This window comes from Periplaneta americana, chromosome 5 (assembly GCF_040183065.1).
Source record: "Periplaneta americana isolate PAMFEO1 chromosome 5, P.americana_PAMFEO1_priV1, whole genome shotgun sequence".
In the NCBI taxonomy this organism is placed as follows: domain Eukaryota; kingdom Metazoa; phylum Arthropoda; class Insecta; order Blattodea; family Blattidae; genus Periplaneta; species Periplaneta americana.
Genome location: NC_091121.1, coordinates 134,982,216 through 135,006,844, shown reverse-complemented (window position 1 = coordinate 135,006,844; position 24,629 = coordinate 134,982,216).

The following is a 24,629-nucleotide window of genomic DNA, read 5'->3' as shown; positions in this document are numbered from 1 at the left end:
TTACACTATCAATTATAAAGAAGGGTATCGTCATAGGATCCGATTTTCGAGGAAATATTCCACCTCATATCAAACTTATGTTTATATATATTCAAAATACCTCCTCATGAACATTATTTTCTCCAAAAAGTATGAAAATGAAAAAAAATTAAAAATGTATATTAACCTACAGTATACTGTATAGAACATGATTTTACACTTTTTAGATTTTAAAATACGAACCCTGTAGGCTATTACAAATCAAACTCGAAATACATCGAGTTGAATTCAGCGTTCCCATCCTTTTTACAGAAATGTACATGTTTGACTGACACGAGTCAAATGTTTACCTCTTCCGATGTCATCTCTCCAACCACATTCATTCGCACTACCGAAAGTCAAAAGTAAACCAATTTCAAAGAAATCAGCACAGACTTCCGGGGTCTAAATACAACAATAAAATAGGCTACAGAAAATCAAACATTATTTCAGTCAAACGAGGAATTTTCTAGCGTGTTTTAAGGTAACAAAAATAAGCAAACAGAATTTGTTCTATCTCCGAAGGATTTAGTCAATTACTTTGTTCCGTTGGCTTTCTTATTTAACGGTATTATTTACTTAATTTGAAGAAATTTAGCGCCACTGTGAAAAATACACTGAAAAAAATGTTTAATGGATTTTAAAGCAGTTTTCGAATATATGTATCACCAATGTAACACTAAGGGTGAGCGAGGTGGCTTCCCGGATAGGTTGTTACGCTGCAAACCGAAATGTCGTGGGTTTGATTTTCGATGAGATCATGAAATTCTTTCGTTGTATAATTTTACGACCGCAATACGGCCACTCAGTCTATAACAGAAATCAGTACATTTGGGGGTAAAAGTGGCACGCACGGATGACTGGCACCCCTATTGCTATTAATGTCGTTTATCTGTAAATTTGGAAGCCTTAATCTCAAGCTACGCTATGAGACTTCTTGCTTTATTGCAGGTATAAATTAATATAGCATAACATAAGGCATTTTCATTGAATAACTCTCGAATAAGTAAAAACGAAACCTATTTATTCGATAACATCTCTTGATTTCATGTACATTTATAATAATATACTTCATTTACACAATTAAATAAATGTAAGATTCCTTTGTAAACCAGTGCGTTAAATTTAGGAATGCGTATACAGAGTGAACCGTAAGTAATGTCATAAATTTCAGGGGGTATTCTTTGAGATATTAAAAAAAATTAAGTCAATTTTCCTTGTTTTGCTTCCTTTTCGAAATAAAAATTGTTTTATAAAAATATTTCATAGCTTGTTTTGGGAAAGTCATTGACTGAATTTCCAATATTATTATTATTATTATTATTATTATTATTATTATTATTATTATTATTATTATTATTATTATGTAGGCCTAGATATAATAATAAGAAAAATTAGTTTGGTCTGATACTTTGTCAGAAAAAAAAAAAGAAAACCAAGAGTTTTCTTCAAAACTTAACATCTACAAATCATTTTAAACAATAAAGTAAAAATAAAAATAAAATAATAAAAAATAACACATCAATATAAAAAAGATGATAAAGTAATATTAACAAAATTTGAGGATCGAATGAGCAGCGCTCGTGTTCGGTCGCAGTTCAGATATATTATTAATATGCTCTGTAAATTTAAGAGAGCAGTGTGTTATAATAATAATAATAATAATAATAATAATAATAATAATAATAATAATAAGTGATTGAAAAAATTAGTTTTGTCATTTAAATGTGCAGAATTTGATTTGAACAAAATATCTAACTTTTCGTTGTGAAAAGAAATGTTAAAATACACGCAAGACTTGAATAAATTTGAAATATCAAACCATAATACAAATTATAGCATTACTGTGTGCTTCTATGGACCTTTTTGTGTTAGGCAAGTCTTAATTCATGTTTTTGGAAGAAACGTTTACCCATTCGGTGGTTTGTGACACCATCTTTGCCACTTCCTGTCTCTTATTGCTGTGACATTAAAATTTACAATCCTAAACACAAGCAGCTAAAACAAATTTACAACATTTTTGTTTCCTTTTTTTGCTTATAATGGAACTCTGTGATATTGAACTCAGTTTTAAACAACGTTTAAGAGAGTTAAGATGCCGTTAAAACCCATGAGAGCTGCTAGAGCAGTGGCGTTGGTAGAGGATGGCCGCATCTTACGTTATGTGGCTCAGGTGTTGCATACAACTCCGTCGACGGTTTCACTTACAGTGTAGAGGTACAGGGAACTTCGTTCATATTCTCGAAGATCGGGATATCGTAAGAAAAGATTAACTTCTTGCAATAGATGACCAGTTCTTGCCCCTTGAAGTGCTGCGTAACCGCCGCACCACTGTGGTCTAAGCCAGAAATCGACTAGAAAAATTGCGAGGTGTGAATGTCAGTGAGTGTACTATGAGGAGGAGGTTACATGATGCTGGCCTGATCTCCAGAAGACCTGGTCCTGGCCCAGAACTTACAAGACAACATCGTCAAACTCGCTTACAGTTTGCAAAGGAAGATCAGGAATGGGCTGAGGAACAGTGGAGAACAGTTCTGTTCTCCGATGAGACCCAATTCTGCCTCAGATCCCCAGATGGAAGAGAAAGGGTGTTGAAGAGGACTGGAGAAAGGTATTCTCCATACAAATTTTCATCAAGGACAGCATTTCATAGCCGTTCAGTGATGGTGTGGGAATGCAACAGTTTTACTCTACGAATGGACCTTGTCTTTGTGGAGGGTGAATTTCTTACTGCCCATCGCTACATGCAAGAAATCCTTGGGGAACATGTTCATTCTTTTGCATCATTTATTGGTGACGATTTCGTGCTTTTGGAAGACAGTACACGTCATCTTGTGGCGCGATATATCCTCCAGTACCTCAATGAAGAAGGAATCCAACTCATGCAATGGCCATCACGAAGTCCAGATCTTAACCCAATTGATCATCTGTGGCATATTTTAGGAAGGAATGTCAGTCACTATGCTCCAGATACCCTTCAAGAGCTAGGGGCCATGTATGCAACACCTGAGTCACATAACGTAAGCTGTGGTCCTCTACCAACGCGACTACTCTAGTGGCGTTCTCGGGGCTTAACGGCATCTTAACTCTCGTAAATATTGTTTAAAACTGAGTTCATTATCACAGAATTCCATTATAATCACAAAAAACAATAGTGTTGTAGCTTTGTTTGGCTGGTTGTGTTTAGGGTTGTAAATTTTAATGGCACAGCAATAAATATAGATTAAGGGACTGGACGTGACAAAAAGGGTGTCACAAACCACCCAATGAGTATACTTTCCTTTCCAAAACATGAATTAATACTTGCCTAAGACAAACAGGTCCATAGAAACACACAGTAATGTTATAATTTGTATTATAGTTTGATTTTTCAAATTTATTCAAGTGTTGCGTTTTGTTTTGCTCGGCAGTGTATTATAGTAGCATATTCCATAGTATTATCTCTTCTGCTAACAACTCAATGTTAATGTTATGTTTTATTTATTTAACGACGCTCGCAACTGCAGAGGTTATATCAGCGTCGCCGGATGTGCCGGAATTTTGTCCCGCAGGAGTTCTTTTACATGCCAGTAAATCTACTGAAATGAGCCTGTCGCATTTAAGCACACTTAAATGTCATCGACCTGGCCAGGGATCGAACCCGCAACCTTGGGCATAGAAGGCCAGCGCTATACCAACTTGCCAACCAGGTCGACCAACAACTCAATATCATCAGATAATCTTATGCACTTTATTTTTATTCCTCCTACAATGACTCCTCTCATGTTTTGAAACAGTTCTTCATTAAATCCTTCAAGTAGATGTTGAACAGGGTAGATATACTTGACGTACTCCTCTCGCTATTTCACTTTCTTCCGACATTTCTTCTCCTATCCTGACTAACTCGTTGTTTTATACAAACATTAGTAAACTGCCTTCTCTGTTTCCAGTGACAAACTTTGGGATACCTATTTATCCAAAAGTATACAATAATCATAAGAAAAGAATCCAAGTAACAACTCATCTCTTGACCATTTAATTCGAGAAAAATTCATTTCTTGACTATTGTAATAACAGATATGGACAGTAGTATGAACCATTCACTTGCTTACAGACATTATATAACCCATAATTCCTAGCAATGTCGGATATGGGACCTTAGATTCTTGGATGGGAAACCATCAACTGACTGCCCTAGAGCTGGCATGAATCAAATAATAACAACGAGGAATAATCGTGGTTCAGGCAGCTGGTATTTTCTCACCTAATTTACAGGGCTTTTGATCCCCAGAAGGTATTGTAATATTTTGCACAAATCAGGCAACCATAATAGACACAAATTAATCAGAAATCGGTTTTAAACGTGTGTATATCTATTCCAAGCTAAAACACAGTCATTAAGTGTCAGAACATTTTTAGTGAAATAGAAACAAATAGATTAGAAAGTATCATATTCTATCACCTTTAGATTAAATTCATATATGCGTTTCATTGGATAGTAAATATACTCAAAAATGTTTTAACAGTTACCTCACTTTCAAAAAAATGAAACTGTTCATTATTTCCTCACAGAAAGAGGATAAAAAAATACAGATATTACTAATAAAAGTAGTATGCATTTTTTTAATCTATTCGGTCACTTCCGATAAATTTTCCAACCTTGCAGTTTATCTCGCTAACACTGTCAGAATTCCTTTAGTTTATTACATTCCTATTATTCAATCATTCGTGGAAGTAATCGATAGAACACTTGATTACTAACTGAAGATTAATCAAAGATTTCTCTTACAGACTCCAACGCGGCTCCCATGATGTAATTTTCCTACACCTTCAATATGCAAATTTAAATGTGCCCACTGAAATTTAAGGCAAATATAATTTTGAACATCAGAGTAACGATAAATTTATTTCCTACCATTTTCAAGAGCACGTTCTTATCTTTTGTACTGCCTTGATTAACCACATCCGTCTTTACCTTTCTTTTGTTGCTAGAGAAAGCACCGGCTTCCCAAAATCGCACATTTTGGCTATAGAATAAGCGGTATTTTCATATCCTCAAATATCAACAGATTGTCATTAAACTTCCTGCAAATAAAATTATGCAATGCGTAGTGACAAATGATTGACCAACCATGGATGAAAGTGGTTGCTTAACATGACACGGCTGCATGTAGGGCAGGTAAAGCATGTAATATCAATTCCCATCTTGTTTAAAAGAAAGACTTGTTTGTTTCATGCCTAGATATCATTCCCTTAGAGAATGACTCGTGTTTAACTTCATATGAAGAAATATTCAAAGCGGTACGTGGTAATACGGAAGAACTGCATATAATTAAAATATGAAGAAGCCTGTGCTTACGCTCAAAACTCACATGCATTGCAAATCTACAGACATTTTCAAGCTTGTTGTGTCTGTACATTCGTGAATAGCGAAGTTTGTCAAGGAGTAAATATATAAATATTGCAGGCTACGCAATACAATTCAGAATCAATTATGTTTATTAAAGTTCGACATATGCTGGTCCAAGTAGGCCAGTGATGTCAAAGCAAGCTCATTTTTCTGACCTTGACGTCGTGCGCGGGCATCAAGCGCTAGGTATGCTAGGAGGAATAAGCAGCCTGCTGGATTAAGAAACCAGTGGTGCACAAACTTCAAACGGAACGTGATATTTTATGTCGTTATTTTTATATGGCTTCTTTCTGTTTGTTATTTTCTATATTGTCTGTAAAACAAAAGTACTAACCTATTTCTTAGCCTAATATTGCAGTTGTGTTTTAAACGATAATAACATAATAAAGAGTAAAGAAGGAATATTCACACAAATTCCATAATAACTACAACCATCCTACTAAGTGAATTAAACACATCATTCATGAAGAAAGTGTTATCACAAAGAAAGACACTGAATATGACATAAGTTGAAATTGATATTGATGGTATCTTTCGCCTTATAAAAGTAATAAAAACAATATTATGTCACAAAGCAAAATTGCCAAGGTGTATGTTTTAACTGTAACTAATATTACACAATAAAACTCTTATCGCATTACACTTTTAGGTGATATTGGTGCGCAACTTTCTGTTATCAGAATATTGAATTATCTCGAAATCTGCTGAAGCTATAGACCTGACGTTTTACCACCATACATGCACATATCCTTTGTTTGTGACGTAACAGTATTTGCTTTGTTAATTCATTTCCTTACAAACATTTTCCATGCGAATATTTTCAAACATTTTAATACACTATCTTCAGTAATACGTATTTACGATATATTAGATTTACGAAAACATTGTTTTAGTACCTGTAAGGCTACTAAACAAACATGTCTGAAAATTTCACTTTTGTGTAAAAAAGTTGAGAAAATACTCCTTTTGAATTAAAAAGGAAACTTGTGAAAAATGAGCATTAAAATTAAACTTACATTCTTATAATGCACTTATACTTCTCAGACAAATCTAAAAATTAACATGGATACAGTTTTACTAAGAGCTGGCCATCCCTTATATAGCTCGACCAAGCGGCATTTACTACCTCTTTCGTCTGTCTCTTTCCTTTCCGCTGTAAAGCGCTCAGGCTCTCCTAGGCTCTAAAGCGCGCACTTGCTCCTATGGGCATCAGTTGACATCACTGAAGTAGGCTATACTCTTTCTGAAATAAATCAACCTAACTAAACCAATTTGAAAATAAAGCACATTACACAAAGTTTAAAGTTTAACCTCTGAGGCAGTGGTCGTCAGCCCTCGCTGAAATGGGTAAAGGGTAAGCGTAGCCGTCCCGTGTGCCCCGTCATGCAGCAGGAAGAGGTAGAGAGCATACCCGCTAGCAGCTACGAATGGATCATAGTGAAGTGTATTCTCCGCGGGTAAGAGACGGTAGCCTCAGGGTGCTCTGAGCTGATGGCCGCTACTCTAAGGGGTTGCGATTCCTACAACTTGGCATAACTTTCCTACGTGTTACACACATTATGCAGTAATAGGTTAATCCACGATAAAAAGCGTATAAATATACGAATTCATTTCAAAGGTGTCTCACAAGGAAGGGTCCAAGTGGTTGTTGCTGATATTTGAATGGGACAAATTTATTTATGTTTTAGAATATAAGCAAAGAAGTAAGGCGCGATTTGAGATGCCATGGAATACGTGTGCCCACGGGAGAGAAGAAATGGAAAGGGTAGGAGTATAGATGACGAGACTCGGAACCTATTCTGCTAGAATTATAGATTATACCAAGTGAGGACTGTTGTGTGCATCATACAGAATGAAGGAAGCCTTGATACCCGACCCCGAAAAAATTTGTCCCTTGAAATTATTAAATTCTGCTTCACAGAGAGCTTTACCTGGAAGCTAGATTTCCACAAGCCTTGATCAATTTTTTTTATAATTCTTTATTTTTCGGAGAGAAAGCCAAATAGAAAAGAACTTATAGTTTTTGAATACTTTAAAAGCAGTTGATTAAAGAAGGGGTTGTTATTAAGAAAGTAATAAATTTACGCTTGATGAAGAAATCACGGATAATGAGGAAATTGATGGTGATTTCGGCAATGATCCAGTGTTACACGATAAGTCACGTCAAGAAAGAAGTACTAAATTTGTTGGTAGTAAGGAAAGACGCAGTACCAACCTAAAAAATCACAAAACTCCCTGAAAGGTGGCCTACCCGACTGATTCTTATAAAATCTGGACAAAGCAGCCAAGAGGAAAGGATCCTCCCCAGTTGTGTCCTCCTGTTTGGCCATTGACAAGTCACCTCGCGTAAAATTTACTTCCGTAAGGGTACAAGAAGACATACATAAATAAAACTCTGTCGCAAAATTTTGAGAATACGCATAAAACTCCATGCAGGCAGAGAAAATTCTTGTGAGAAAGAATTAATAACGAAGTTCGTAATTGTTTCATCGCAATGAAAACAAAACCTATAATTATCCATGACCGAACAAGAAGAATCTGAAAGATTCAAACAACACCTTATAGTTTAAAGCGTCCAAACCATGGGCAAAAACATGCAAGAAAAAAAAACAATGTAGTTTCGCGTAAGATTGCATACAATTTGCAAAAAGATGTGATGTTGATGCTGCTGATGTACAAGCAAAGGCTGAAAAATTTGTTATGATATAAAGCACTTTTCACTGATGAAAAAAAATTATATTATGCAGATTCTAAATGCGGATCAATCCATTTAGTTACATTCAGGAAGGACTCTTGCAGTAGGAGAAGCAAGACTGTTTTTTTCAGAAATGTGGAATTCCAGTTGGGTAATCCCATGCAAAACAGTATGACGAAAAACATTCATACCTCCAAATTTGTTAAAAATTGTACATTCAACTCTTTATGTCGTATCTATTAATCATGTACAAAATTATGTTTGAGACAGCTACCGTTTAAATGTAATGGGTAGTTAAAATATTTTTATTTCAGCACATAGCTCTATTTTAAATGTGTTTTCTGATCATAAGAATAATTACAAAATTTTTTTAAAGATATCGTTAGATAGCTTACAAAATAGGTTATTAAGATACTATAATTCAGTGCAGCTCTGAAAATTGTGTTTAAAGAGATTCAAAAATATATTAAAAACCGCCATTACATAAAATCGAATATTTCAATTCGCATGAAAAAAAATAAATGAGAATTTACTGAGCATTTTCATTAGGCTGTCAAATTTTCATAATGGGATCTTCAAAAATAAGGAAGTTATAAATTAAAACAACTCGTCGTGTAAAGGGTGATCTATCCCGCTGCGCCATGCGCCATCACTGCTGCTGGTCACTGCGAGAAGCGTTTCCGCGTTGACGACCGGTGCGCGTCACACGTCTGATTTCATTTAGTTTCGGTACTTCTGATGAAGCAGAATAGAGTTTTATTGCTAACTTTCCATTAACTGGAACCACACAGTGAACACTTCTTGTTCCGGGAACAGTCTTGAGGCCGGCAAATCTTTGAGGATTTAGATTTTGTACATACTTCATGTTTTTCAATGGATGTGAATGACACAATAATTCCTTGTATATCGCATTTTCACCAATCATACAGTCCTTTAGGAGTTGAAATTAGAGTTCCTGGCTTTTGCAGCGATTCGCTTGATTGTACCCCTTACACTGTCACTGGGCCTTTTACCGTGACTAGTTCCAAAGAAATGTTACTCCGCAGGTATTTGAAAATCGTGTTCATGATTGAGTAGTTTAACGGATTTTTTTTCGTTCTTGTATTCGCTAGCTGCTCCATCACTGAAATCATATATTTTAGATATTTCGGTATGTGTTTGTTTAAGATTTTCTATCATTTTCCTTTAAAAAACATGAACTGTTGCACTATAGTGAACTAAGCATTCCGAAATTACTGAAAAACAAAGTTTATCTAAATTACCACTAACTGAATTTCTGTAATATACTGTGAATTAGTATATTGTTGCTGGAGAAGTACTCCAGTGATGACCTTGTGTAGCATCCTGAATAATGAAAATGTAATTCTCTGAAAAATCACCAAATGATAATGAACTCACCGGGCTTTATTTCATTTTTAAGCTATTTTAAATAATTTTCTTGGGACTTTGCAATGAAGTTGTGTACAGTATCTTGAGTTTTTTAAGCCAACCAATGAAGTTATTAATGAAATTTACACAGTCACTTATCACTGAAATCATATTGGCCCTGTCAGTTGTCGTCTATTTCTTGTACTAAATTTCTACTAAATTTCTCTGTAACAATGACGTCAATATTTCTGATAGATTTCTCATAGGTACATTTATAGTTCCTTACGTTCAGGAGCATATGCTTCTTCACTCGTTGAATTTCCCGCCTCTGTTTGTAAACATTCTTTTTCGCTTGTTGATTTGTCAACCTTACTTTCAGTCCCAGCAACTTCACTAATTTTTTTAATCTTATGGAAAAGGCGTTTTCAAATAGCATCACCTGCCACTAAATGCGGGACCTTTTTACACATACTACTTGTCACTTTTCTTTAAACATTTGTCACAAATCTGTAAAAGTCCGAAAGTGTTGCAAGACCACAGATGACGCCAACTTTTCGTCTTTAATTTAGGCATATTGAACACTTGCAACTTACAATGACAGAACAGATCAAAATCGCCGTTTAAACTGAAGGGAAAAAGTTACAATCACAGAACAGAACAGAATCACCCTCTAAACTGCAGAGAAAAAGTTGCGCTGAGATTATAACAGGAAATAAATTCTCACGTGAAATCTATTAGCGTACCGTTGAGCGGATGTCGCAACCAAAGAGTTTGTAATACTTACTAGAGACACATACCCGTGAGTGGCAGGCAAGAAAAATGTCACAAATTGAATCGGCTAGCATCCGCCATTAAAGGGAGTGTTTGCGGCGCAAAATTCGAAAACAGTACCACAATACATTGACGTAGCCTGGTGATAGAGACACTTTTTTAAACATCTTTTACAAAGGATGAGTCGTGATGAAATAAACATGAATGGCAGAGGAGCGCTATATTTATTAAAGAATTATAATGGTTCATCTTTGGCGATATTCTAAAAAATAAATTAAATCTCCATATACACTCGGGATAAGTATGTGAAATAGTGAATAATGGCAATGTCAGCATTAATTTTCAGTATTACTAGTATTGTTTTAAGGAGATAATAATGGATATTTACTGTAATATTTCAAGTGATCTATATTTCAGTCCTTTCATGCAAAGGAAGAGGAAGGTATATGGTGCTTAGAAAATATTTAGTGGTGAAATATGAGATCATAAAAATTCTGGAAACAGATTTAAAATATAATGAGAATAAATTTTATCATAAAACAATCTATTCATTGTGTAGTTGATGACCACCAAGTTAGAGGTCAGTACAGACTTTTTAATACAATTAGTAGCGGTAATAGTAGGCCTAGAAGTAGTGGTAATAGTAGGCCCAGTAGTAGTGGTGATAATAGACCTAATAGTACCGGTAGTGGTAATAGTAGGCCTAGTATTAGTGGTAATAGTAGGCCTAGTTTTTGTGGTAATGGTAGGCCTAGTAGTAGTGGTAATAATAGGCCTAGTAGTAGTGGTAATAGTAGGCCTAGTACTAGTGGTAATAGTAGGCCTAGTAGTAGTGGTAATAATAGGCCTAGCTAGGCCATCAGCTATAGTGGTAATAGTAGGCCTAGTATTAGTGGTAATAGTAGGCCTAGTTTTTGTGGTAATGGTAGGCCTAGTAGTAGTGGTAATAATAGGCCTAGTAGTAGTGGTAATAGTAGGCCTAGTACTAGTGGTAATAGTAGGCCTAGTAGTAGTGGTAATAATAGGCCTAGCTAGGCCATCAGCTATATTTTCACTAATTTCTTTGCATTTAATACAACCAAAAACTAGGAGTACATACTGTACAATACGGAAATTACATGATTAATTCATTTATTGTGAAACAAAACAGTTTTAGACAGATATAGTCTGAGGATTTTCTTATGCACTCTGCTATTTTAATCCACTGTAATATGATGGCACCTAACCGTTACAGACATTGTTGAAACCAACCTTGTAAACCTGATTAATTTGTTTCTGGAAAAACTTTATCCAAGAAATATTCCGACATTCTGTAAACACATTCAAAGGAGGAACTGCATTTGGAACATCTTCCAAATATTAAGATATGCATGCTTTCCTGAGCATCCTACAATAGTAGCTATGTTCGAACAATTATTTGCGGCGCAGTATTTCACCATTTTCTTATTATTTCCCTTCAAGTGCACTTATATTTATTCGTACTCCTCAATAAGCACGAACTGCTCGCACTCCCGGCGAAGCATCAACTCCCTTTAATGGCGGCCGAACAGCGGTTCAATTTTGTACGCGAAACTAGCGCCGTTGGTGTCTCTAGTTATATATTACAAACTCTTTGGTCGCAACATCTAGCATTTGTCATATCGATCGCTAAGCGCGCGTGTGGAAGTCTGGTATGAGCGCGTGACGTAATAAACTGCACGCGACTTTGATCCTTAATGGCAACATTTGCAATTCTGGTTTATTTAATATTTCCCAAAGTATTAGAGATCCCATCATAAAATTTTTGTAATAGATTAAGAAATGGTTTATTTCATCGTACAAAATAGAGCATGGCAAAAAAAATATTCGATTTGAAAATATTAACATATCTTTATTTTACTGTATGTTTTAATACATGGTCGAAGTAAAAATCCATAATAACTCAGAAGTAAGTTTAAATATATAGAGTCATCATTGTATTGTCACAGTTTTTACGTTGATACAATGAAGCATGTAACTTTAATAATATTTTTAACAATAGTCTACATATCAACTCCCCAAATATTTCACCCTTCATTACTTTTCAAGCATTGGTGAGATCAAGTTCATATTAGGCCATTTAACTATTTATTATTATGACATTCATTTACTTGAATATTGAAAAAATCCAGAACTTGACGTTACAAATTTTAAAATTTTGTACGGAATGACCCAGTTGGCATCCAGGGATATTTCAAACACCTTCCGTTTACTGTTTCGAAAGTAGTGTCCCAGGGAAGAATCTGGCCAGCTTGCCTTCATCCGATGTGCTCATTGCACAAATTTGATCTTTACTAATTTAGAGAGTAATATATCCTACATCATCCAGCAACAGTTGAGAACTGTGCACCAGTTAGTTACTCATTCATTTTATATTTTAATACTGAAAATGTACGATTTTTTATTTTCTTTGAAAAACTTGTAAATTCTCTATAATAACTAATAGTCATTATACGTTGCACTAAAATTTAGTCTTTCCTATTGTTATTCAAAAGTTAAAAACATTGTTCGTTTCTCTAATTACTTAAGGCCAGGGCAGCATTTTATAAGAATTATAATATGTCGATAAACTTTCTGGTAACACTTTATGTTTGTATGTATGTAGGCCTATATACAGTATTAAATTAAAATAACTTATCTGTCGGAGATGACCTGTAGCAGCTCATTTCCCAAAAGTCTGAACATTATAGAGAAAAAGGAGAGATTTCTTTTTCGTTATAGACACTTTCTGTCTAAACAAAATACCTAGGTTACATTATTTATTTAATTCATTTGCATATTTAAGTGTTAAAATTGAATACAAGATTTATTTCTGTACAAAGACCTGCTAGTTAACAGGACTTTTGATCAGTGGGGTCTTAATAATAGTTTCGGTAAATTTTTGTACGCTGAAAACTGAAAACTTCAAAATGTCCCACAACCTTCCGCCGAGAAGTAAATTGTGGAAATAAGTTTAAGAGGCATGGGAAAAATTACTTAACATTGAATTTCTAACTAATAACTTCTTGAAATATTCCCTTTGATAATAGGTAAACATTCCTATAATTATTGTAAATATTTTTCTTTCACAATATAGGAAAGAAGCAATGAGTAAATGGACACGGAGTGGAGCACGACTTTGCACTGAGAGCGAGACATAGGTTCTTTATGGCTTCATTGCAAGCTGGTGCCAAGCGGATACAAAATACTGAAGGAGCAGGTATCTAGTGTGAAAAAATATTGCATTTTAGGATTAGTTAAAGAGAGTTTAGCCTTCTGACAGGTTGTAGCTCTTGTGTTCGAGTGTGTGTTGCTGTTAGTAAGGACATTGTTTTCTTTTAACGGGTAAATCCTGCTGAAAGTGTGCAACTCAGTATCGTTACTTGTGTGGACAGTTTGTAGGGAAATCTCAACCATGCACATAGTGGGGTATCTGGCAGATTTGGGCGGCCATAAATATTTTTGTACTTTAATTGAGCATAAACGTGCTGTCTTACTGATGTATTGTACGAGTATTTTAAGGGATATGAAATATTTTTTATGAAGAAAACTATTATTTATGTATTTCAAGCCATTTAATTACTAATTAGAATAAAAACACGAGTTTAACCTAAATATTAATGTTTATTATATTACTTAAAATTTGACATTTAATCAGCTGGATGATTATGATGATGATGATGATGATGAGGGCAATGGTTCATCAGCAGATTTTCTTCATTTTTTGTTATTTCACTATATTCTTTGACAAATTTTATTCTAATAAGACCACAATAACGTGGCGACTAAATAGGTTCTACCAAATCAAACTTTTTATTTTGCAACAAATTAGATGAAGTGGTACAAAAGAACTATGAGAAATATTTGTATAGGAGTCATATCATTTTGAAATCTCTGTTTGTATTCAGTTTGCTGTGATCCGTCACATCGTTATTTGCAAATTAACACCAATGAGTTATTTTCGTCTTTTAGTTTTCACAACTCCTTCCAAATGCGTCAACAATCGTGTAACCGTATAGTCCAATAAACTTTGTAACTTTATCTCAGCAGAAGTATCAGTAGCATCATAATATGACTCCTCATCTGGGTAGGAATACAATTTTACCTTCTGTAACACGCTGAAGAAAGGATATAACTTTTTATTAGTTCCTATTATTTCATATTATCTTCTTGAAAGACTATCTTCAACAAACATGCCAAGTTTTTAATTTCAACTGAGTACTATATTTAATATTTGAGGATAAAAATTCGCTCCGACGCCGGGGATCGAACCCGGATCCTTGGTTCTACGTACCAAGTGCTCTGACCACTGAGCTACGCCGAATTCAATCCACAGCACAGGATCGAACTCTCCTCCTTCAATATTTCCCTTTGTGGCCTGACTCCAAGTTAGGCATATACGTTGACGTTTTATGTCCAAGTCAATTGCCATTATACAAGGAGCGCACTCAACTGAGTGACTATTTGGCCGAGATTCCGCAGTTAAGTGCACAGCAATCTGTACAGAAATATGCACTGCTAGCTATGTGAAATATTAAAGATTTTTATTAATTTGTCCTACAGAATAATATCTGTAATATTGTCAATGAAGTACTATTAGTCAATATTTCCGTATCTGTAGTTTTACTCAAATCTTCTGTCTTTCTTCTTTTGCTTATCTCATTCAACTTCTCAAATGTCTTTGTTGGCTGTCCTGGTCGACTCATTACTTTAGAAATCGCGAATATTCCTTCCTGTCTATATCATTTTGTTAATAAGTATATAACTTTTTTGTGTGTCTGTCTTACAGTAACAAATATAAATGACACTCGGGAGGAAATTAAAAGCAGAATAAATATGGGGAAATGCGTGTTATTATTCGGTTGAGAAGCTTTTGTGATCTAGTCTGTTGTCAAAAAATCTGAAAGTTAGAATTTATAAAACAGTCATATTACCCGTTGTTCAGTATGGTTGTGAAACTTGGACTCTCACTTTGAGAGAGGAACAGAGATTAAGGGTGTTTGAGAATAAATGATTTACTGTTAAGTATGTATTAAGTTTAACAAAATCCTTTTCATTCAAATATAATATATTTATATACATTAACAAGTCTCATTAGTGTAATATGTAACTAATCGGCGATGTATGCAATGGAGGGGGAAATGAACTGGCCACCCTACCCCATTATCTCCTGGCCTAGTTGCCTCATAAGTGGTGCCTTATTGGTATCACTTGTGAGTTTCAGACCTGTCTTCGGACAGTTGAATAAACAACATACACTAACAAATATGTATAATATGTAAAATCATAGATTGTGGTACACTTTCAAAATGATTTCACTTTAGGATTTCTCCTAAATATGTTACAATAAACAAACATTTTGTATATTAATCGAAACCTTAATTACAATGATTTATTATTTCGGGTGAATTGCTGAGATAGTCTTCGCGTTTAGATTATTTAAGCCAAACTTTGTAAAGTAGCATTTGTATGTAGAGAACGCAAATCAGTCCTGTGTATATACTTCCCTCATCCCCATTGCTAGAAATAATAGTGCTCACAACTTTAAACTTGTTGGTGTGTTAGAAGAACCCGAGCTGGAGCACGTAAAATAAACTAATTGCTGACTTCTTGCTAATCCCAACTGTGTATCCCAACGTCTCTTTTCGAGAATTTTCCTCTCCCTTCCTAATCCCAGCTACATGTCCTATATTCACTTTCACTAAGTTGGTAAAATCCGAGAGCGACTCTAGACTCAATATTTCTCATTTCCAAAGCAACTTTCAAGTCGTTTGAAGTTTTAGGCTAGAATTTCTCCTCTTTCAATAGCTATTGGTTTTTACTTCCCTACAAGGCAAATGCAAAAAAATATATTTCTTGTTACGTGAATGCCAAACTCTACAAGGTATAAATTATTTACAAAAAAAGGTATGTAAACATAATATATTAAGTTACTATATCTCGTCTCCACACAAAATAATGCAGGTTTGGGCACCAAGAGCTGATTCTACTCTCTCACGGGGAGCCATGTAACTTCTCTTCAACCCTTTTCTTCCCCGCCAAACACCGCGCAGCGTTGATTCCGGGACGGATGAATATTAAGCGTCCCGTTTAGAGTATGGATTTGTTCTCGCTGTCCAGCCCAGATATAATGCGTATCACGTGTTATGCTATCTTCCTTTCGGTCACAATATTTTAAAATTCACTATTTCAGTTTGTAAATTAAGTAATAAAACATAAATAAATGTACGGTTAAGAAACTCAGCTAATAGGCGTATTTGAAGTAATTTCATTTGGAAATACGCATATTTTCTATTTCTGAGAAAACATTTCCTCATAGTGGCGTCACACATGACTACAAGTACAGTCTACCTGGGTTTAATTCCTGAGATGAAAGTGACATTTCATTTTCACTTTTAAAATACTCGGTCTATGTCAATTGCCTTATGTTGCTTTAAGCCAAGGTTTTACGATAAAAGAACGAAAATATTGGTAATGAAGGGGTAGAATAAGATTATTGATTATTAGGGACTTATTAGGGAATAATTGTGCGATGATTTGTCATAAAGATTGAAATAAGTATTACAGATTTGGAACAACAGTAATAAATATATTAAACACAGAATAAATATGGGAAATGCCTCTTATTATTCGGTTGAGAACATTTTGTCATTCAGTCTGCTGTCAAAAAATCTGAAAGTTATGATTTATAAAACAGTTATATTACCGGTTGTTCTTTATGGTTGTGAAAGATGGACTCTCAATTTGAGAGAGGAACATAGGTTAAGGGTGTTTGAGAATAAGGTGCTTAGGAAAATATTTGGGGCTAAGAGAGATGAAGTTACAGGAGAATGGAGAAAGTTACACAACACAGAACTGCACGTATTGTATTCTTCATCTGACATAATTAGGAAAACTAAATCCAGACGTTTGAGATGGGCAGGGCATGTAGCAAGTATGAGCGAATCAAGAAATGCATATAGAGTGTTAATTGGGAGGCCGGAGGGAAAAAGCCCTTTGGGGAGGCCGAGACGTAGATGCGGAGATAATATTAAATGGATTTGAGGGAGGTGGGTTATGATGGTAGAGACTGGATTAATCTTGTTCAGGATAGGGACTAATGGCGGGCTCATGTGAGGACGGCAATGAACCTCCGGGTTCCTTAAAGCCCGTAAGTAAGTAAGTAAGTAAGGAACATTTTCTCTGTTAATAGAACGATGTAGGCTTACAATGTAAGTACTGTATTGCATTTTTTTTCCTAAAATTAGTAACTTTTTATTTTACTAAATCCATTTTAGGATGAATATTTAACATGATTTGTGACTACATTATATGTTCTGTCATTATATGTACTGTTACATGTATCTTCTGCAACATTTCAACGGATAGTGACTAAATAAGCGTTTGTGGTTTATTTTAAGTTGCCGATGTCCCCTGCTGGACTATAAAATATCTGGTCAGTCTGTAGTAGTAGTAGTAGTAGTAGTAGTAGTAGTAGTAGTAGTAGTAGTAGTAGTAGTAGTAGTAGTAGTAGTAGTAGTAGTAGTAGCATGGGAGTGCTTCAAAGACGGCACAATAACCAACAGAAATGCGATATTTGTCTTTAAGGAAACTGAATACAATCTGACTTGAACACAGAACATAAAAAATATCGTAAAGATATGATACATTAGTACTGCCTGAGAAAATAAATACATAGAAATAAATAAATAAATATTTAAATAAATAAATAAATAAATAATATTCATTGGTTATTTAACGGCGCTGTATCAACAACTGGGTTATTTAGCGTCGATAGAATTAGTGAGGGATAGAAGGTAGTCTATTTGGCGAGATGGAGACGAGAATTCGCCATAGATTACCTGACTCTCGTCTTATGGTTGGGGAAAGCCTCGGAAATAACTCAACCAGGCAATCAGGTCAAGCGGAAATCGAAAGCACGCCCGAGCGCAACTCCGGATCAGTAAATAATAATAATAATAATAATAATAATAATAATAATAATAATAATAATAATAATAATAATTCTAACATGTTCATGTACATTTTTTGTGTGTAAAGATTGGTTTCGGGATGTAAAATATGAGAGATCCATTGCATTACTAATAGACGACGCTTTTCACCGCTTTTTAAATCCGTCACTCACCGAGTTTAAAACGAAAGAATGCCTGAGGTAGGGTCTGTCGGTCAGAGTAACAGCAAGGTTGAAGAACGTTTCTTCATTCTTTAGCTGTCATCTGGATAGAAGATAACGATAAAAAATTGTTGCCTACTCGTCAGTTGGGTTTCTTAACTGACACGAAACCTGTATAAAAAACGAAGAGACGCTGAATGGGATAACGCTAAAAACTGTACGCATTTATTATAGACTCCCCTTGTCTTCTACACTACAATGGATGTATTGGCCCCTTCCTGTAGCATATAAAACAGCTCTATAAATGGCCATGATCGTTAAATTTAACAAGCTACAGTAAGTGATAGAAACGAGTGAGCTTCTGGTGTTGTTGGATATTTTCCTTCCTAACAAGTTGATACGAGGTTGACAGATAAAAAATAGGTTTTCCTTGTGCAAGTTGCTACGAGGGGCGTGAATTCTCTTCTTTTTTTTCGGATGAAAGCCACAAATTCAAGAATGTCAGAACTACATGGAACTGTCTTAGTACAGAAAATAGACCTCACCCATGGTTGCACTGGTAGCATCAAAGTTTCTTTTCGATCACTGGTAGGACAAAGACTCCGAATCATAAGTAGAGAATGCGTAAAATGTTTCTTGTGTCGTAACCTACGTTCTTGCATTGAAATGACTACTTTACCTAGCTTGTCTTCCTACATGTAAAAGTAAATGTGCTAACAATTTTCAATAAATATGATAACTACCAGCAAAATTTAAATAGTTTTATATAAATAACTAAATATGATAACAATAACACCACACAAACATACGTAAATTGAAATTGAAGATACAAGTAACTCCAAACTTGACGATTGAGCGGACACGGAAGACTCAACCCATATTTTCATCGCTTTAAAATCAAGAACATGTGTCTGTGGGGATGGAGATCAGACAGTGGATTATATTATTAATTATGACTGTACGAAATTAGGAAAGGAAAGAGGAACACTAATCCAGTCTGTACATAAATGTGGTGGGAAGTGGCCTGTGGACAAGACAAAATTAGTGAAAAGTTATGTAAAATATTTTATAAAGTTTGCAAATAGTATAGACTTTGAAAAACTACAATAGGCTGGCTAGTATATAAGGATATGTTATTTGGGAAGATAAAGAGGTTAAAAGTCAGAATTAAGTGATATGGGTCCAAAATAGGTTACTTATATTCTGTAAATAAGCTAGCATATTAGAGGATAAAATTTATTTTAAAATAGGCTCATCAAAAAGATAGTAAATATGTAAATACTGTTTTGTAATATAACGATACACTATATACAGGGACATCATTTTATTTTACTTCAATTTTTATTGTACCTGAGTTTTTGAATGTACTTCACTCTCACCCCCTCTACTAGTGAACGTCCAATTGTTCTCCTCACAAAACCAAGCGTATATCACAATCTAAACACCAGGTCACAGGAGAGCCAAATCCTAGCAATTCCTGCCCATAGAACATCCCAATATTCATCCTATTTTTCTGTCTCATTCCCCCGTGAATGGAATTCTCTACCTCAGAAGATTAGGTGCTGACAAACAATAACCACTTTCTAGAAAAGGCTAAACGATTTCTTACGGGCGCAGTCAAATTGAAGTTATAATTGTGATCGAGTTTAATAATTTAATTTAATTTAGTTATGACTATCATTACTATTATTATTATTATTATTATTATTATTATTATTACATAATTATTTTATTGGTGTTGTGAAGATGAAAACAATTGTAATTGTATTATATTAATTATGTATTATATTGTCTTGTATTGTAGTATTGTATTGCTTTGAATTGTATTGTATTAATTATGTTATATTCATAGCATTGTAGTAATTTTCTATCATACTGGTTGAGTGGAAGAGAAGGCCGAGTGGCCTTGACTCTGCTAGTTAAAATAAACCATTATTATTATATTATATTATTATTATTATTATTATTATTATACAGTCAAAGTCGCCTTAAGGTCGTAGTAAACATAAACAGTATTGAGTTAGCGAGTATAGTACGTTCCAGAATTATGTTCGCGTTTTCCAGTGACGAAAGAGCTTTCAATATTGAATCATATTTTTGCACAGGTACTGTCGTTCGTTTGCCTACGTCGCATCCCGATTTCCCTCACACGCAACTGTTTAAAATAACTTAAATAAAAGTAATTAACTGTCACGTAATTTCCCCCCTTTCTAAGATTCTGCGAAATAACCACTTGGAAGGACAGTAGATAGCATGTCTGAGTAATGTTATCTGTGCGTGTCGGGCAGAAGTGAAGATTGACTTTACAGTACGTAAGGTACTCTTTTATATAATAGGTATAGAATTATTTCAACATGAGTTACTAGTACGAAGGACGAAACTGGTAATTGGAATTAGATGCAGTAATCTATAATGCGATAATATGCACAAAAGAACTTAAGCCTGTATCTAATTGAACGGCCACCATTTTCAAAAATTTGCTTAAACATCCATATTATGATCATTTTTCAATTTAACTTCATACTCTATATTGTACGCTAATGTGCTGTAGACAATATAATATACACTGCATAATGAGTACGTTCGCATGGATAGCTCAGTTCGTGAGTAAAAACACTTATTGTTAATCCTGTACTGTATTTTGATTAAACAAAAACCTAATGAAAATTATCAATTTCAAAATTACGATATCTCCTAGTTTACGTAAATGGATGAACAACTTTTTTCCCCCTCCTATACCTAGTACAGTCATTTGTTTGTATTTTACGCCAGAATAATCGAAATCCAATCGTGAAAGGGGGTAGCAAACGGTGTTTCCGGCTCTGAACCACTAATCCAAATGTATAGCCAGGCTGATATTAAATGTGTTATTGAAAATAAAATGATGTCCCTGTACATATGTACAACATTTAATACTTATGCTTATCACCGAACACAAGTTAAATTTAACAATAAATTGTGTATTACAGTGTATTAAAAAAATTTTTCAACTCAATCAATACTCGATTAATCTGTCGATTAATCGTTTAAATTCAAATACTTAATCGATTAAATATTTTGATCGATCAACAGCACTAATAATTATGACAGCAAGCGTAACATGAGCAGATTGATACCTTCAGGACAGTGGCACATAACCCATAAACATAAGGTCTCAAAACCAAAACAGCATGTATCTATGTATATAGGCCTAATATCATGAAGCACGAAAACTAGCCTACTGTTCACTCTAAAAGCGCCGACAGAACTCAATCACATTTCGTGTTATTAGTACAAAGAGAGATGACTCCAAAATCACCTTAGTAGTATGATTGATACAGTAAAATATATTTAAGTGAAATAACTCACATAGTATTTTAACAAATTTTCTGTTTCATAATTAATGTAATAGAAAACGTGTTTTTAAATCAGTCGTAAAATAGATTAGAGAACTTTTTACTAAAGTTTCTCACATAATTGAGATCGTTTAGGTGTAGATTAAGTGTCTCTAGAGTTTGAGTTCGACTACGTTTACAAAGATATCGGAGTTGTGTTGTCAGGCTATAAGTTTCGTCTAGAGTTGGAGCTAATCTTGGACTGTAATCTGCGTCTGAGTCGTGCTGGTACTGAAATGCAAATAAAAATCTGCATAAAGTAATTGCAAGTTGCGGGTTGTAAAAAGAGGTAGTCCTCGACGAAGAATCTATCCTTATGATATGAATTACTTCATCAAGAACAGAAATTTGAATTAAACTAATTCGTAAGTTTCCAGCAACTAAGAATCGGAAGGCAAATCTCCTTAAGTAAAGTGTTTTACAGAATGGTTGCGTGTCATATTAACGGAACTGACAATGAGTATAAAATATATCGCTTATAGTACGACTTGTTCGAATAACTTACATTAGAAGTAATGGATATAAAACCATAAACATTACACAAACGAAACGAAAGGTTACTATACTAATTCATTAAAAATTATTAGTAGAGACGAGAATTTCATGCACTATAAAATCCCAAAATATGCGTGCATTCATGTACTATCAAGCTATGAAACATGCACGATCACGCGAAAAATACATGAAAATATGCACTTTTATTTTTGTTACAAAATTTCTTATTTTACTTCACTTTTTTTGCAACGTTAACGACTAACATCATTTCTAAATTGGTTTCTGTGAGGTTCCTGTGCTTCTCAAGCAATATGTTTTTGTAGGCAGAGAATGACCTCTCTACATCGCAAGAAGTTACGGGTGCAAACTTAAATGTACATATTTGTGATAGTGTCAGGTCAAATTCTTCATTCAAGTATTCGCCACAAATAACCTTCTTCACTGAACAAAAGAATCCGTAGTTCGGTTTCGGGTTTATGACCCTGTCCAGTTTATTTTAAAGAAGTTTTGCAATGTTTTACAAAGAACAACTATCGTAGAAAATATTCGCAAAAAGAGCAGCAGTGCTTACCTCTTTAGTGCAACAATTGCAGAATACGACATCCCCGTATGATCTAATAAAATCGTTCCCTTTAATCCACTGTGCAAAGAGTGGGCCTACACTTTTGGAGGCATATTAGAACCACAATAACACACGCAAACAGAATAAACAAGCACATTAATCATTTACGAGATTCACACACTGCAAAGACAGTTTAGCGAATGATTCCAATTTTAGAAGAATCTAAATTGCTACTGTTGCTGGAAAAGGAAAGAGAGTATTTACAACCTCCCTGAAAGAGTGTGCTTTTGACCTAAATTATTTGTCGTCAGCTTCTTTGGACCCTCTATATTTCCCCTTCACTATTCTCAAAATATCCAACGTAATAAATCCATTTATGGCATGCAGTCTGTAGACGGTCGTCGGTAAAGTGTTGCAAAAGTGAACTTCCGTCCAGGAAAAAGTCCTCTAATATCATATTGTGCAAATCTTAACATTTTACTTAATGTTTCTGTTATTTAGTTTCTTTCTTTACCTTCGTCAATCCTGATTCCTGAAACTAAAATAAGGGACACAAAATCGAGAAACTATGGTGTCAACTCAAAACTTTAAAACATGCATTTAAACTATATATTATGTGCATTATTAAGCTAAAAATTGCTTAAATATGCATTATGCATGTTTTTATCCTCAAAAAGTTCAAAACATGCAAATATGCACAGAAAAAGTACACACATTTGGAACCGGAAAGTAATGAAAATATGGATAAGTACTCAGTTTAGCTATGTTCAATGTTTCTATAAAAACATGCATTTGCATTAAATTTTCGTATCTAATTATTAGCATAAATAAATTTAAATACATATCTTATCTGGATTGATAAGTAGGCTGTATCTTCCTGGTGAAAGCCTTATAAAGGGCAGCTATAACATTTTGTTACCTCTCTCTAATTAATTTTACAAGAAAATACGTGTTATCATCAGAACAAAGAGTAAGATGTAGGGTCCTTATTCTATCCCAGGGCGTACAGAGAGAAGTTAGTCCTGTTTTGAATGGACTATATTGGCGTGACGTCATGCTGGCGCGTGACACAGGTACTATGAGGGAACATTTGCATCTTGTCATAACGTTTTCTCTTGAACTCAACCAGTATAAAATTACACAGCAAATATAAATAACATCAATACAGAAAACAATGGAGTAGCAGTAGTTGTAATAATAATAATAATAATAATAATAATAATAATAATAATAATAATAATAATAATAATGAGAGCAAAATGTAGATGTTTAGTTACATGTGATTCGAGAGAGTTAACCAGTACAATTTACCCTTAAATAAGACAAATTGAATCGAAGGAACTATTAACATAATAAAGGAGATTCGATATATTAAAAATAAATATAGTCTACTACAAAAGTAATATCTGAAGAAACATTATATTCTAGAGACGAAAAGTAGTCTTTCTGACAATCGGCTTTTGAAAGTAATAAATATCTGACAACCCAACATACTACGCAGTCTAAAATACGATATTTTCACTAACACACTATTATAAAGAATATAGACACATGATCAAACATTATTTACACTATTGTACACAATGTACAAAATAAGTATGTTATAGTATTATGAAATAAAATACCTTGCATTACAATACAGAACACTGTACACAGTACGATACAAGGTTGGGAAGTGTTTTTTACAAAACTGAGGAAAAGTTTGAAAAACGATCAGGGCGAGTTTTCAATGTCCGAGATTTTATAATGCACTTCCCAAACGTGTATTGTACAACTTTTTTTGCACAAACATACTTTTAAAACTGCAAATAAAATTTATTTTGCATTGAAAAATTAGACTGTGTTCT